The following is a 16,720-nucleotide window of genomic DNA, read 5'->3' on the forward strand; positions in this document are numbered from 1 at the left end:
CACCTTGACACTTTTTATACAAGTCAAAATTTAAGCCTCGCTAAGCTTTAAGCTCGATCCTTTTCTTTTCCTTTGTTGTTAGTTTGATATCGATTTTGATTATTTTCTATAAATACATCAAACATATAACACGAATAACCAAAAACATGTGTTAGTATCCATCCAACCCATGAGCATATAGTGTAGAAAAAATTTATAAAATTCATTTCAATGCAACTGATACATGCATCACAAGACTCACATCAAAGGAATATAGACTAACGCTTCTAAGTGATCCACACGACAAAGCATTGGAAAAGAAGAACAGCAAAGTAACATACTTGCGACTGCTTTTTGGATAGGATCCTGATGTTATTTGGTCAACATGTCTTTTGGAGTTACAAATATCTCTCTTAGCTTCCAACTGTTCTTGAATCACATTAATTTGATGTCGGGCGGGATTAATGCGAGATTTAATAATAATTATGAATTTTAATATTTTTATAAATTATGTAATATAATTTAGCATAATGCAACAATAACACTAACGTTTGATAGTATTGTCAAATTACTCGTATGTTTTTTTTGGCACATTTGACCACTCAACGTTTCATTTTGGGTTAAAAAGAACCCTCAGTGGATGGAAACCATTAGTCAACTGACGGTCAACGCCTGTTGTTGACCAAACACGTACACGTGGATGAAGATGCTGACGTGGCTTGTCCAACTCATGGTACATGATGATGTGACATATCCACATTGACTAGATACTGACGTGGATGAAAGGCTCAAAGCCTAACCACCAGCCCAACTCACTTGGATGTTATTATAATGCTAATAACAATACTTAAAGTATATTATAGCCATTAAAACAACTAATAACTTTATAAACTTAAATTTGTAAATTTTTATTTTTTATTAAATTTAAATTATATACTCTCTAATTAAATTTATATTTTAAATTTTAATTAATTTTAAATTTATAAATTATTAAATTTAAATTACATAATCTCTAATTAATTTATAATTTAAATAGTGTATTTAAATTTAAAATACTTTATTTTCTGTTTAAATTTTATAAATTTAAAATTAATTAAAATGTTTTATAAATTTAAAATAAAAGATTTTAAAGTGCTTGTGTTTATAAACTTTTATTTTAATTTATCTTTTGGACATAAGACTAATAAATATTTTTTATAAATTTAAAATAAAACATTAAATTTTTTTATTTCTATTTCAACTTTATAATTTAAAACTAATTAAAATTTAAAATATAATTTAATTAGAAAGTATGTAATTTAAATTTAATAAAAATAAATTTATAAACTTAAATTTATAAAGTTTGTGTTGTGGTTTTAACGGCTACATATACTTAAATATTGTTATTAACATGATATTATTCAAGTGAGTTGGTATGGTGGTTAGGCTTTGAGCTTTTATACACCAGACCCAGGTTCAAATCCCATAGGTGGTATTCTTTAAAACCTTCCTTCTTAATTTAATAAAACAATTCCATGTTGGGGAAAATTACTGTAGCAGTATCGATACTACTGTAGAGGTATCGATACCCATTTTGCATTCTGGAATTTTTTAGCATCGGTACTGCTCATTACTGTTCACACAGTATCGATACTATTCATACAGTAAAGACACTATTCATACAGTACAATACTATTCATGAAAACATTTTTGTGCTCAATTCCAAATTAAATGGACTTTGAATTATTTTTTGTAAACTTTGAAAAATTTGAATAAATTCAATTCAAGTCCAAAAACATTTTGCCATAAATTATTATATCAAACATATTTCAACAATCTCCCTCTTTTTGATATAACAAACATTTGAAAAATTGTTTTGGCAAAACTCCCCCTTAATAAAATATTTATGAAAAAGATATCAATTGTTGCCAATTTTTGGAAAATATTTGAAAATGTTAAGCTCCCCTTTTCATTAAGAAATTGAATTTTTCAAACCATACTTCTCCCCTTTTTGTTATATCAAAAATAATTCAATCTTTAAAGTTCTAAAATAACATTGGATAGTAAGTGATAAATTTGACATTTAAAAATCATTTGAAAAATCAAAGCTCCCCCTCAATAAGTGCATTCCAAAAAAATGTAGCTTTAAAAACTTGACACTTAAACAAAATTGAATTTCAACAAAGAATAACAAACATGTTAGTAGCACGTGAAATTCAATATATCCAAGTCTAAAATACTTTATGCAATACCAATAGTTGAAATTAAGTACATATGCATAAAGTTTTCTAAAAATGTTATGCATTTGAAAAACATTTTGATATCAATTATTAGAGAGATATCATTTGCATTTAAACCACATGAATAAACATTCAAATTTAGGTCAAAAATTTAAAATTTATAAAATCAAAGTATTTGATATCAATTGTTAGAGAGATATCATTTGCATTTAAAACCAATTTTGACCAAAATTTATTATGATGAACTAAAAATTATGAAAAATCATTAAAAATGTTCATCATAAACATCTAGACCTGTAAATGAACTGAACGTTCAGCGAACCGTTCATGAACCGTGCGGCGGGAAGTTCGTTTATGTGCGTTTATTTATTAAATGAACGAACATGAACAAGATTTTTTGTTCGTTTAATTAAATGAACGAACATGAACATAGGTCTCGTTCGTTCATTTACGTTCGTGAACGTTCGGTTATGTTCGTTCGGTTATGTTCGTTTATGTTCGTTCGATTATGTTCGTTTATGTTCATTCATTTATGTTTAACCCAATCTTCTTAAATCAATTTTGGTAACCAATTTGTAAGTATCTTAAAAATATTAATTAATATGATATTCTGATGACCAACTCCATAATTAATCCAATTTTATTTGGAGATTAAATCCAATATGTTAACCTGTGAGGCACCTCGCACCTATATTCATTTCCCCCTTTTTTTCCCAAACCCTAGTGTTCACTAGAGAGTGGAGACGATCGCTGAAAGCTTCAAAACAAGTTATATTATAGTGCAATATGAAGTTTTACATGTTTGTTTTCATCTCTTTCTCTGTTTTATTTGGCTTAATAGTTGATATGTAAAGTTATTGCAGGTATCTTCACATCTAAAACTCAAGAAAACATCATACTTATTTCTAGAAATAGATGGGAATATAAAGGTAACAATCGGAAGTATACGATCATCAGTAAAGAGAAAAATATATAGAATTTGCCAGAAAACAAAACAAAGGTTTCTATGCAATTTCTGAAAAAGAGTGTAATAGGAGAAAATGATTGTTCATATGTAATCATGGACCACTAAGATAAATGTTATAGCGTTAAATTAAAGTTGTGTGAATCATTTAATATCTCTAAAAGATCGATCGAAATATTTGATATCTTCAAACATTTCATCACTGCTAATCAACTCTTACGCTATTTATCACTGTAGATTTGGTTGATTTGCATTGTCGACTATTTTTCATGAAAGAACAATGGAAGGTAGGGTCTCCAACGTTTATGTTCGTTTATGTTCGTGTTCATTTATGTTCGTGTTCGTTTATGTTCGTTTATTTATTAAATGAACGAACATGAACAAATTATATTCCTTAATAAACGAACATGAACAAAAAAAAATTTGTTCGTTTATGTTTGTGTTCGTTTATGTTCGTCTATTTATTAAATGAACGAACATGAACATACCTCCGTTCGTGTGCGTTCGGTTCGTTTACAGGGCTATAAACATCTTTTCAACATACATGAGATTAAAAATTAAAACATAATTGTTTAAAATTAAGACTCATGCATGCTTAAACTCAAATGAGCAACCAAATAACCAAAATCAAAAGCGTTAAGCTTAGAGGTTACCCATTCCTTTTTCATGTGTGGCTAGAGCATCTTGAATATCATCATTTTCATCACCATTGCTCCCACACACCTACAAGAGACATTTATTTGGATTTTGGTATCCAAATTGCTTTGGATCATTGGACGTTATTTTCAATACCCCTTGTTCCCTTAGGAACCCATACTAGTCTAATTTTCAAATGTTTTCCTTTCTTCAAAAGACAAGTATGTTCCAAATGACCATGATAATGACAATGTGAGCATATTTCCATTATTGAACTAGATGAATTATTTAAAATGATTTCTTTTTCTTTTGTTAAGCATTCAAGCTTAACTTTCAAATCAAAATTTTCTTTTTTTAAAACTTTCAATTTTCATTTTTGAAAGCTCTAAATCCCTTTTCAAAATTTATTTTGGCTTTCAAAATCTAATTTTGTTTTCAAAAGAAAATCGTTTTTGATTTTAAATTTTGAAATCATTTTCCTATATTTGGAGTTCATGGTCTCAAACTCCGAAAACAATTCATCGCAGGCAGCTTGTAACTCATCAAAATAATATGAATTTAATTCATTTGAGCTAGAAGATACCTAGGGCTCTTCACGAGCCAATAGAGACACCACCTTTGTTGGTTCTTCTTTCTTGTTTCCATGGATTTCCTCGAGCTTATTCCAAAGCTCCTTGGCACTTGAACACGAAGAAACTCCTTCATAGATTTCAGGACCAACTGTAAAAAACACCATGTGCATGGCCTTGGCATTAAGTTGAGCTTTCTTCCGTTCTTTGTCACTCCACTTCTTCTCCTTCTTCTTTGGAGAAGAGTACCCATTCTCGATTATCTCCCATGCATCAAGATCATTGGATTGGATGAATACCTTCATTAATTTCTTCCAATGATGATAGTTGGCTCCATTGAAGTATGGAGGCTTGTCGATTGGTAGGGAGTTTTCCATGTGGAACGAGCCGGAGGTGAAAGTCTTCTTCTCGGTTGTGTCGGAAATTGGTAGAGCGTCTTCTAGGATCTTCTCAAGGTGGTTAAACCTTCTAATGAGTTAGACTCTGGTACCAATTATTGGGTTTTGCGGAAGCTCAAATCGACAATCGGAACGGTTTGCAAAGAGGGTCGGAACGGTTTTTGTGTTTAGGGAGTAAGGAGATTGAAAGGTAGAAAATTACACAGCGATTTATAGTGGTTTGACTTCTCAACCAAGTCTAAATCCACTACCTTAGCTCCTCACCAAGGATTTTCCAACAAATTCACTTATTTGTTCTTTCTTTTTCAAGGAAAAAGAGATAACCTTTAAAAACTCCCTAGTTTTTCATGGGCTAAACTAGAACATTTCCCTAGCTTTTCACGGGATCAACTAGAACTTTTACCCTTTACAATGAAAGGAAATTTAAACAAGAAAACCTCTCTAAGGCACCTTTACAAGAATTAAGCTCACAAGAACACAATATTTACAAGAGAAAGATGAAATAAGAATGTAAAACTCTTTTCTTGTGTTTGATTGCTTGGATATGTGTTCTCTTCTTTCTTCAAGTGTCCTCAACTTGTTTTTATAGCTTGGAATGAGTTTGAAGTCGTATCTAGCCGTTGGGGATGTTTTAGAGCCGTTGGGGATTCATTTTCTGCAAAATAAAACTCCCCAGAACAAAGAGTATCGATACTCCTTCAATGGGTATCGGTACTACCTTTGTAATATTTGAATTTTATGACCGTTGGGCTTGAAATTAATGTAGCAGTATCGATACTATTGTAGAGGTATCGATACCCATTTTTCATTCTGGAATTTTTTAGCATCGGTACTGTTCATTATTGTTCACACAATATCGGTACTATTCATACAATATCAGTAATATTCATACAGTACAGTTCTATTCATAAAAACATTTTTGTGCTCAATTCCAAATTAAATGGACTTTGAATTATTTTTGTAAACTTTGAAAACTTTGAATAAATTAAATTCAAGTACAAAAACATTTTGGCATAAATTGTTATATCAAAACATAGTTCAACAGAAACTACATGGCAAACCGATTGATGGAAAATCTTCAAGCAACATTAACAACGTAATGCTCAAGGTAATTGTACATTGTCCATGGATTGCAGGGAAGTTCGTTTAGTACGAAACAAATAGAAAAATTCTAGAAGCTCTTTGGCCAACTACATCCTCCTTATGTACCGACATCTTCCTCTCCTATAGGTAACATCTCTTTTGTTACTTTGGCTCAAAAATCCGACACTCCTATGTGGATTGTGGATTGTGGTGCAAGTGATCATATGACAGGTGATCTTCAGTTCTTTCAATCCTTCAATAGGAACTCATCCATTTCTCATATTCGAACAACAGATGATTCCCTTTCACGTGTTGCCAGATATGGGTTCATTCGGATTAATCCAGACATTCTACTACCACATGTTCTTTATGTTACCAATCTTGTATGTAATCTTATTTCCATTAGCAAGTTATGTGTCGATTTAAATTGTACCAGATATTTGAGTATGATACGTGAGAATTTTGGGATTCGAGTTTGGGGAAGGTGATTGGAGTGCTAAGCTTTGTGGGGGCCTTTACCTCCTTCTGGTAACCTTACCTATCACATAACATATCCCTCCAAGTCTTGCATCAAAAACCTCTTTGTTAGATACCTCCACCGATGTTATGTTATTACATTTTCGCTTAAGATACCCAAGTTTCTTTTATCTTGCAAAGTTGTTCCCTCATTTATTTTTCAATAAAAGTCCAAAAACATTTTCTTATGATATTTGTCATCTTGCAATACAAACAAAAAACATTTATCCACCTTCGCCATACAAATCATCCAAACTATTTGCAATGATTCACAATGACATTTGGGGACCATCCCGAGTAGAAACTTTAAATCGATTCCGGTAGTTTATCTATTTCATCGATGATCTTACTCGAACCACTTAGACATACCTCATGAAAGCTAAGTCTGGGGCTAGCGATACTTTAAACGGTTCCATAAGATGGTTGAAACTTAATTTCAGAGTTGTATCCAAATATTTCATTCTAACGATGGCAGTGAGTATTTTTGCCAAATTTTTGAGTTCTTTCTTTTAGGAAAAAGGGATTATTCATATAACCGCTTTTGTTAACACTCCCTAACAAAGTGGGGTAGCTAAGCGAAAAATTGGCATCTTCTTGAGGTCACTCGTTCTATTTTGTTCTCTACGGACGTTCCTCGTTCTTTTTGGGATACTTTTTTAATCGCTACATACTTGATTAATCGACTACCCAACAAACCCTTGCGCTTTCAGTGTCCACGAAAGGTATTCCTTCAACATTTTCTCAATTTTAAACCTATGGTTTCCTCATTATCACTTTGAGTCTTTGGTTGTACTGTCTTTACACATAATAATGTTCCTTCTCGATCCAAGTTAGATCCTCGAGATTTTCGGTCAGTGTTCCTTGGTTACTCTTCCACTCAAAAGGGTTTTCGATGTTATTATCCTCAAACTAAGAATTTTTTTGTTACAATGGATGACACATTCTTTGAGAAAACTCATTTTTTCCATAAAACTGTAATTCAAGGGAAGTCATATAGTGAATTTTAGTTACTTCAGCCATCTTATGTGAACCGATCAACGAAATTGAATCAACCAAATTTGAACCCACTAGCCACGCCACTAAACCAACTATCATTGGACCGAACAACCACACTCCTTTTTGACTAGCCAACATCACTGAACCCAACAAAACCATAAAATTTACCATGTCCATCCCACCTAGACCGACCAGTAGCACCAAACAACCTCAATTTGCCTCAAATCGAACATACCAAATTGTTTTTTTACAAGAGAAGACAAAAACAGTGCATGGGCCTATTTTCAAACCTTGACCCGAGTTTCCCACACATCATGAATACTCTCATTAACCAGAACAAAGCCCAAATCCCTCGGGAGATGAAGAAGTTAACTCGAGTCCCTATAATGAATTAAATGCCTTGATTAATAACAATTATTTGTAGATTGCTCAGAGGAAGAGAGTTAGGAGATGCACAAACCATGCGATTCATAGATTTGTTGGATATGAAAAACTGATGCCTTGTTTCAAGAATTTTACAACCAATGTAGACAACATTATCATTCCAAATAGGGTGGAAGAAGTATTGAAGGACCCTAAGTGGAAAAAGGTGTAGAGGAAGAACTAATCGCACTAAAAAACAACAACACGTGGGTTATAGCTGATCTCTTTAAAGACAAGAAACTTGTCGGCTATAAATGGGTGTTCACAGTGAAATACAAGGTGAATGACAGTATTGAACGATACAAGGTGAGACTAGTGGCGAAAGGGTTTACTCAGTCCTAGGGAGTTGATTATCAAGAAATGTTTGCTCATGTAGCAAAATTGAACACTGTGATGGTGCTACTATCGTTGACAGTCAATGAGGACTGGGTGCTTCATCAACTAGACATCAAGAATGCCTTTTTAAACGATAACTTAGAGGTGGAAGTGTATATGTGAATCCAACCAGGTGTGAATGGTGGTATAGGAAAAGCGTGCCGACTACTAAAGCCTTTATATGAACTCAAACAATCTCCAAGAGTGTGGTTTGACAGATTCACGAAGGTAATTATTCAGGACGGATACAAGAAAAGTCAGTCAAATCATACCTTGTTCGCCAAAATAGTTTTAAACAAGAAGGATATGTTGATAGTCTATGTAGATGATACCATCATAACTGGTGATGACTCTGTGGAAATAGAAAGATTGAAGAAGTTACTAGCAAGGGAATTTGGGATGAAAGACTTGATAAATTTGCGATATTTCTTAGGCATGAAGGTTGCAAGGTCAAAAGAAGGGATAATATTCAATCAAAGAAAGTACACTCTAGATCTACTATCAGAGAAAAGATTGATGAGATGCAAGCCAGCCGAACGTCGATGCATGCCAGCCGAACGTCGATGCATGCAAATCTTAAGTTAAAAAGAGAAGAATTGGGAAGTCCAATAATAAAGAACAATACTAAAGGGTAGTAGGCAAACTCATCTACTTATCAGGCCTGATATAGCCTTTTTTGTCAGTATTGTGAGTCGATATATGAACGATCCAAGAGAAGAACATTTGGAGACCGTGAACTGAATTCTGAGATACTCGAAAATGACACCGGCCATGGATTGATTTTTAGGAAGAGTAAAGATAGAACGGTGAAAATCTTCTTTGATTCAAGTTGGGCAGGAGAATTAATTGATAGAAGATCTACAATCGATTATTATTCTTTTGTTCGGGAAAATCTTGTCACATGGAGAAGTAAAAAGCGAGTTATGGTCTCTCGAAGTAGTGCATAAGCATAGTATAAAGCAATGACACTCGGTATTTGTGAGGGAATTTGGTTACAAAGACTGTTAACTGAGTTGGGTTTATGTAAAAACAAGTATCTTGAACTTCAAAGTGACAGTAAATCAACAATAAGTATTGCGAAAAATCCATTTAATCATGGTCAAACGAAGCATGTGGAGATTGGTAGACATTTCATCCCAGAAAAGGTGAATGGTGGACTAGTAAGACTAAATTATGTTCCTACATAGGGGTAAACAAAATTCGGCTCGACTCTAAAAATCGATTTATTTTTTCAATTTTGAATTATTTCAGTCGAGTTATTTAAGTTTAACTCAAATTATCAATTTTTTTTTCGAGTTCCAGTTTAGTAGAAATTTTGAAAAATCGAGTTACTCGAAAAATAAAAAATTTGACTAAGTATTTTGACAGTTTTCCGATTTAGTTTATGATTTCATTATTCTTTCACTTCTTCCTTCATTTTAAGTCCATTTTGACCAAATTTTAACCACATTCTCCTAAAACATCATATAATACATATGTACTTTCAATTCCTCTTTTTTATAATAATTTTTTTATTTTTCAATTTAGGCCCTCAATTTTCCATAATTTCCTTATTTCTTCAATTCATCATTTATTTTAAGTTCGTTTTTACCAAATTTGAACCACATGCTCATATACCACAATAGAATACCTATGTAACTTCAATTTCTACCTTTTTACTAAAAATGTACTCTATTTTTTTTATTTAGTCCCTTAACTTTGCATTTTATTCAATTTGGTCTTTTGACTACAGTTGTTTGCAAATTCTTTCTTTCATCAATTCATTGACTCATTTGTATTCTCATCAATATTTTACCCTCAAAATACTTTCTTTGAAATATAATATTATGAATATATTTTATAATTTTAGATTTATTTATATATTACATAATATTATAATGTGAAAAGAATATATATATATATATATATATATATATATATATATCTTATATGGTTAGATAAAGTCGAAAAATTGAAACAAATCCTTGCCATAATACTATAAATAATTATAACACAATTAGTATTGAAACTCGAATAACTCGACTCGACTCGAGAAAATTTCAAGTTAAGTTCAAGTTGTAAAATACAATTCATCAACTCGAATAACTCGAATTTTTTTTGACTCGACTTGACTCGATCGAATGCTCACCCTATTCCTACCAAAAACCAATGGGCGGATATCCTCACCAAGGCGCTTCCCAAAACCACATTTGATAAGATCGTATCCAAGCTGGGTCTTTTTAACATTTACTCCCCAGATTGAGGGGGAGTGTTAGTTGTACGATTGTATAGGATTACCTAGTATTTTAAGTTAATTCCAATTCTAATCCTAACTATTAGCATGTTGTATTAGAATAAAATACTATAAGGTATTCTAGTTCTAGTAGGAAACTTACTCCATAAATTGTATATAAATAGACTTGTATTTCCCAGATTAATTATGCAATTGAGAAGAATTATCTCTTCCATATCTCTTGGGTTTCTCGGTTACACTTCCATGCTAGGCTGATATAATGCCAAGTAAACTAAGACACTAAACTGCGAGTACCTTTGCATTTACCATGAATATGCATCTAATACTTTCACTCAGAATGCCTAAAGATTATAGCTCCTTCTACTGTATGATTATGCAGCGTGGAATGGGGTAATGCAATATTTAGCTGGATCCCTTATCAAGTTTCTTATTTTAAGACTTGAAAATTTGTTATATTTCAATTTTAAGTTGGCGTGCTATCCCTGGTCAATAATATGCCTGAAAATGGAATGTCTTTTTAAGGTGAAGACTTATCCCTTAACTTCATTCAGTTGCGTCCCAACCATTCTTGAGTATCAGCCTAATTATGTATTTCTATGCAAACTAATGTTTCAAAAGATAGCTTTTAATTTTTCTTGTTAAATAGAACTTTCTTCTCCTCTCTTGGATAGGCTGCTCGTGCCTTGGCCCTTGGCTAATTTGGCTGCTCATGGGGATAGCAACAGCAATAGTGCTGCTATCGGACAAGAGGAAGGTGCGCTGGAAGCCCTGGTGCAACTTACCTATTCTCAAAATGAAGGTGTTAGGTAATCTACTTTGCTTCATTTCGCCTGCGGCAATCCTAACCGCTTCTGAGTGAAACTCAAGTAAATGTCAATGCATCTTGCATGTTTTAAACATTTATTACTGTCGACTATGACACTTGGAATTTTACCTTAAATGTTCATGTAAGTAATTGCATGTACTAAGCTATGCTCGACTCATAAATCCATCTTTCCAAATGCCATTTCATTTATTCATACCTACTCACAAGCAGGCAGGAAGCTGCTGGTGCTTTGTGGAATTTTTCATTTGATGACAAAAATCGAGAAGCAATTGCGGCAGCTGGTGGTGTTGAGGCACTGGTATGATGAATTGCATGTCAAAACTTTGATCATTTCATATTTGCAAATTTCAAGTAAACTATTATTCTATTTTGTTTTACATATGATGCATCAATTATTAAATTATCTCAAGTATTCCGTTGCCTGTTAAAAGCTATTAAATGGTTTTGACCATGCAAATTTCTAGTTTGCAGTTAATTACTTTTATTCTAACAATATGAATGTTGACAAGATTGTCAATTTGCCTTTCTTTTCTCCTCTTTATATTTTCTTATGAATTATTGTAGAATTCATGACTTGAATCAATTAAAATAGACTCAATATGCATGATTTCAAACATAAAATAAGGTAATAATTAATATGCAAAGCAGCAGTTCAAGAGACTCATATTATGATAATCGTTCTTTTCTTTCTAATGAAGGTGCTAAAGATAATTTTGTTTGATATCGAGAAGCTTTTAGGTTAATGTTCTCTGCCTTGATGATTCTATTAGCAACACCATCTATAAAAACTCCAAATATTAATAAAATTTATGATTCCACTTCTTGAACTGATAACCCTCACCTAGGTTGTGGTTTTGCACAAATATATTTATTTTTCGGCTATCAGCTCTTGCAGGTTGTTGAAACTTTTATTTTGGTTTGCATCATTAGGTTGCCCTCGCTCAATCTAGCTCGAGTGCTTCCCGAGGTCTTCAAGAAAGAGCTGCAGGTGCCCTTTCGGGATTGTCGGTATCAGAAACTAACAGGTATTTGAGGAAACTTCTTGACCGTAATTGTTTAATGTTTCAACTTACGTAATAATATTTGCTGAACAAGTTCTTAGGTGAAAGTTCCCCTTTGCTTTGGTGATGTATACTTGTAAAAAGATCTTTTCTTGTAAACCAAATGCGAGTAACCTAGACCTTGTTCATGCTATTTAGTTTAGAGTTTGAGGGATTTACTACATGTGTGAAACCTTAAAACTCTGTAATTCATCTTCAGAGTTCCGTGTCTTGACAAAATGTTTGATCTACGATTATTTAGGCCTCAGTTTATGTCAAACTGAAAGAAGCAATCTCTTTTCTTTTTGATTTATTTTTTTGGTTATAGATAGCCTTTTCAATATACATTATAGCAGTGTATATTAATTTTTCTTGAAGGATATATCTTAGCAATTTATGATTCTAATTGCTGTATTTTCTGTTAATGCAGCATTGCTATCGGAAGACAAGGTGGTATTGCTCCACTTATTGTCTTAGCACGTTCAGATATTGAAGTAAGCTTCTCACTCTTTGCTTGCTTAGATTATTCATTATTTTCAAAATTAGTTTAAGATTTTTCTAGCATTAACTGTGGTTTTATGAATATTCTCTATGTTACTGTTAGTGCAATTGCTTTTGGCCCTGATTACCGAGAATCTAAAGTTGATGTAAATTGACAGGTTAGATTAATGTTAGGCTTTGGCCAATAAGGGGTATTTAGAGAATTAACTTCAGTGTTTATCCTTAAGAGTTTGGCCAATAAGGGGTATTTAGAGAATTAACTTCAGTGTTTATCCTTAAGAGTTTGGCCAATAAGGGGTATTTGTACAATACCAAGGATTATGGACCCTATAAATATGTAATGTCCTTTGACTATTTTTCTCAAACAATAAAATATACAAAAAGCCTTTTGGCAATTGTTTGGACGTTGATCCCCTCGAAATGATCAAATTTTACTTTTTCTTGTTAGTTTTCCGAATTCTCTTTCGATAGAACCCTAGGTTCTTATCAATATTCTAACCATAAACTAAGGTTTAGTATATGATTGGTTTTCAGGATGTCCACGAGACTGCTGCTGGAGCACTCTGGAATTAGGCCTTTTATCGTGAAAATGCTCTCCATATAGTACAAGATGGTGGAGTTAAACCTCTCATTCATCTATGCTCTTCATCAATATAAAAAATGGCTCGTTTTATGGCTGCATTAGCCTTAGTTTACATATTCGATGGAAGGTATGTCAAACTACTTTTTGCTAGTTGGCAATTTGGATTCCTAGTTTCAATGGTTGGGAGCCTCAAATATATAGATAAAAAGATCCTATTTTCTGAAAGTTCTCATGGATGGATAACCAGACAGCGTCTAAAATGAAGCAAAAATAATATTTAAGCTTTGGTAAAAAGTGGTATTGACTTGTAGGAGAATGCTTCAAAAATTTAGTTTTGAGATCTTATTTTTGGCTTAACTATTTACAGGATAGACGCATCTGGAAGTTCAAAGACTCTGAACACGGATGGGGTTGGGAGGATCGCCTTAAAGCATGTTGAAGGCTTTGTAAACTCATTCTACGATCCACAATCCTTTCATACTGCAGCTTCATCATTGGTCCCCACTGCTTTGGCACAGATAGCAGAAGCCATAAGAATACAAGAAGCAGGACATCTAAGATGCAGGTTTTAATGTTTTGGCATTCAACTGGTAAATTTGAATGAGTTTATGGTAGTAAATTACATAGTGTATTAATCTATTTACTACCATATAGTAAATTACTTATTGTAGACAACATGATATTTACATGCACTGGTCACTACCCATGGCCTCTGTCATCACATTCATCTCTCCCTTATTTTCTCTCTCAATAGTCAACTAGATCCAACCCCATAGGAAGAGCAGTGGATCTCACTAGGAAATTGCTGAAGGGAGGCTAGCCTATGGACTTTATAAATTACCCTAAGATGTTAGACTTTGTTGATGTGAGACTTATGTTGCCCATTGTGCATTCTTGAAACACCAATATTTGTACCAGTAACTAATAAGACCAAACTGGCCTTTGTTGTAAAAGTTAATGCTTGCACTTGATTAGTAAGTGACTCAAACACCATTCCGGCCTTTCTGTAGGTGAGATCAACTGTTTTGAACGTTGTTCTGTCATTTTTGTATGAAATTCAGTATGTCTACTCAGAACATTTTGTAGGAAATGCCTTCACAAGTCTGTTTGTAGGAAATCAAATCAGGCTTTAAATTATTGGCTTGAGAAGACAAATTAATGGGTAAAAAGTATATGACGATGAAAATGCTGCCAATCTTACACCAAGGTTGTATTGATCCTCCTCAATGGCATGCTGCAGTATGCCTGCAAATACCAAAGAACACTTTGAGGAGTTCCTGCCTATTTTGTTTTGATTTGGGTGTTAGGGTCGGATACAGATATGTAACCGACATAGGTATATCCTTTTTTTTTTCCAGTTTTTCCATGTATGTGGAGATTTCTTGAAGGGTCATATCCCCTACTGATGTCCAAATATATGTCAGAAAAGGGTGTTGGACACTATACTTCAAAAAAAAAAGCAAGATAAGTTCCAGTAATATTTAGCTTTAGGCAGTGAATTTACGGTTCAATTGTTGAAGCTTTGTAAATTTTAGCATCCATTTCCACATGCATCTTTATAAATACAAGATTTTCCATTTGCATAAAAAGTTTGTTAGGTGCTATGTTATATGTTTTCTGCAAGATAGTTACTTTACTTACCTCCCCTATCTCTGGAAACGAAATTTTCACAAGTTTCATGTTCATAGCTTACCTTCTTGATTCATCTGTGTATTCTAAAAATGTTCTGTTTATTTATTTATTTATTTATTTTACGTTTAACTCCAGTGGAGCCGAGATTGACAGATTTCTCAGAATGTTAAGGGACCCTTCTTCTATACTAAAGTCCTGTTCTGCATTTGCTCTTTTGCAGGAAAGTACCTATTCTCTTCTCATTTTACAATACATTTTGCAGTTTACGTTGCCTGGAGGACGGCATACAATGCACCATTCTAGCCTCCTTCAAAATGCAGGTGCACCGAGAGTCTTACGTGGTGTCGCTGCTGCATCAACAACCCCTATTCAGGCCAAAATATATGCAAAAATCGTGCTTCGGAACCTTGAGCGCCACCATGAACTCTCAAGTTAGTTGTGAGGATAGTTTCTTCTTAAACTCTCCCATGGTGATTGTCAATCCTCGTAAAAAGCACAATCTACTTTGAATTGAAGCAGGCTCTCTCGTTGTCTTTCCTAAACCAAAACCGCTCCCTTTTGGCTCAAAAGTGTAGACACCTTGCCTTGTCTGGCCTCGTGGATTACTTGTGGTAAGGAAATGAAAGAGGGCATGCATGCTCATGAAGATCATTAAACTAATGTTTGTGAGGTTTAGCTGAATAGAAAGGATTTTTCTTTTCTTTTTTGTTTATTTTGCCTATCATCACAAATAATAATAATAATAATAATAATAGGGGAAGGGGAAAATAAGAATAATCCTATTACAAGAGATCAATCCTTTTACCATATATACGCATAGTTTGCGGTGATTTTTCATTAGTATCTGATCGAGCAATCGGTTTTGCTTTTCCAGTTTGCTTCATTATGGTGGTAATATAGATTATCCAAATATTGGGGTCATTTCCGGTTTAATAAATTCGGATTATTAAATTTCTTAATCAAATTGAATTTATAGAATTCAAAACATAACATGTGACCCACATATCCCATTTCATTTTAGTAGGAAAAACTTTGAAGCAATAACATGGTAGATGATGATTCACTCAAGATATATACTCTACTAATAGAATAGAATTTCGTATTTCGAGATATCATTATCTTGATCAATACAAAACAAAGTATTTTTAATAACATCCAAAATTAAAGAAAACAATAGGTTTTTTATAATCGTCTTAACTTCAAACTTTTGATTCCTAGTATAGATTTATAGGGATTGTTACTTGATTACATTGATTACAAAGAAAACTTGTTTAGTAGAAATCTACTTAAACTAATGGTCCGTTTGGTTCTAGAAAATATTTTATGTTTTCATTTTCTGTTTTTATTTTCAGAAAATAGTTTTCATTTTCAACTTTTTGAAAATTAGAAAACATGTTTAATTAATATAAGTGAAAACTTTAATTCAAAACTAAAATAGTAAAAATGTATGTTGTATTTAATTCTTTTAAAATAGAAATAAACAAATAGCTATTATACAATTAAATTAAACTATAATTATTAAAAAATCATTACATAAATTTAACATGTGAATTATGTAAATATAAAACAATAAAATTGATAAGCAATTCCATAACACAAAATTTATTTTAGTTTATAATAAAAATATAATGTTAATGCATATTGAACATCAATTAAATTTAAAAATACATAAAATTTTGTTATAAGCAATAACACAAAAAAATGTTATTAACATATAAAATATGTTTAGTGGTAATTGAGACCCTCA

At 32.6% G+C, this 16,720-nt stretch overlaps 1 pseudogene; it reads left to right on the top strand.

Annotated features, from left to right (window-relative positions):
• Positions 1 to 8,143: 8,143 nt before the first annotated feature.
• Positions 8,144 to 15,688, top strand: LOC120125038 (annotated as a pseudogene).
• The last annotated feature ends 1,032 nt before the right edge of the window (positions 15,689 to 16,720 follow it).

This window comes from Hibiscus syriacus, unplaced genomic scaffold, assembly GCF_006381635.1.
Source record: "Hibiscus syriacus cultivar Baekdansim isolate YM2019G1 unplaced genomic scaffold, ASM638163v2 tig00110429_pilon, whole genome shotgun sequence".
NCBI lineage: Eukaryota > Viridiplantae > Streptophyta > Magnoliopsida > Malvales > Malvaceae > Hibiscus > Hibiscus syriacus.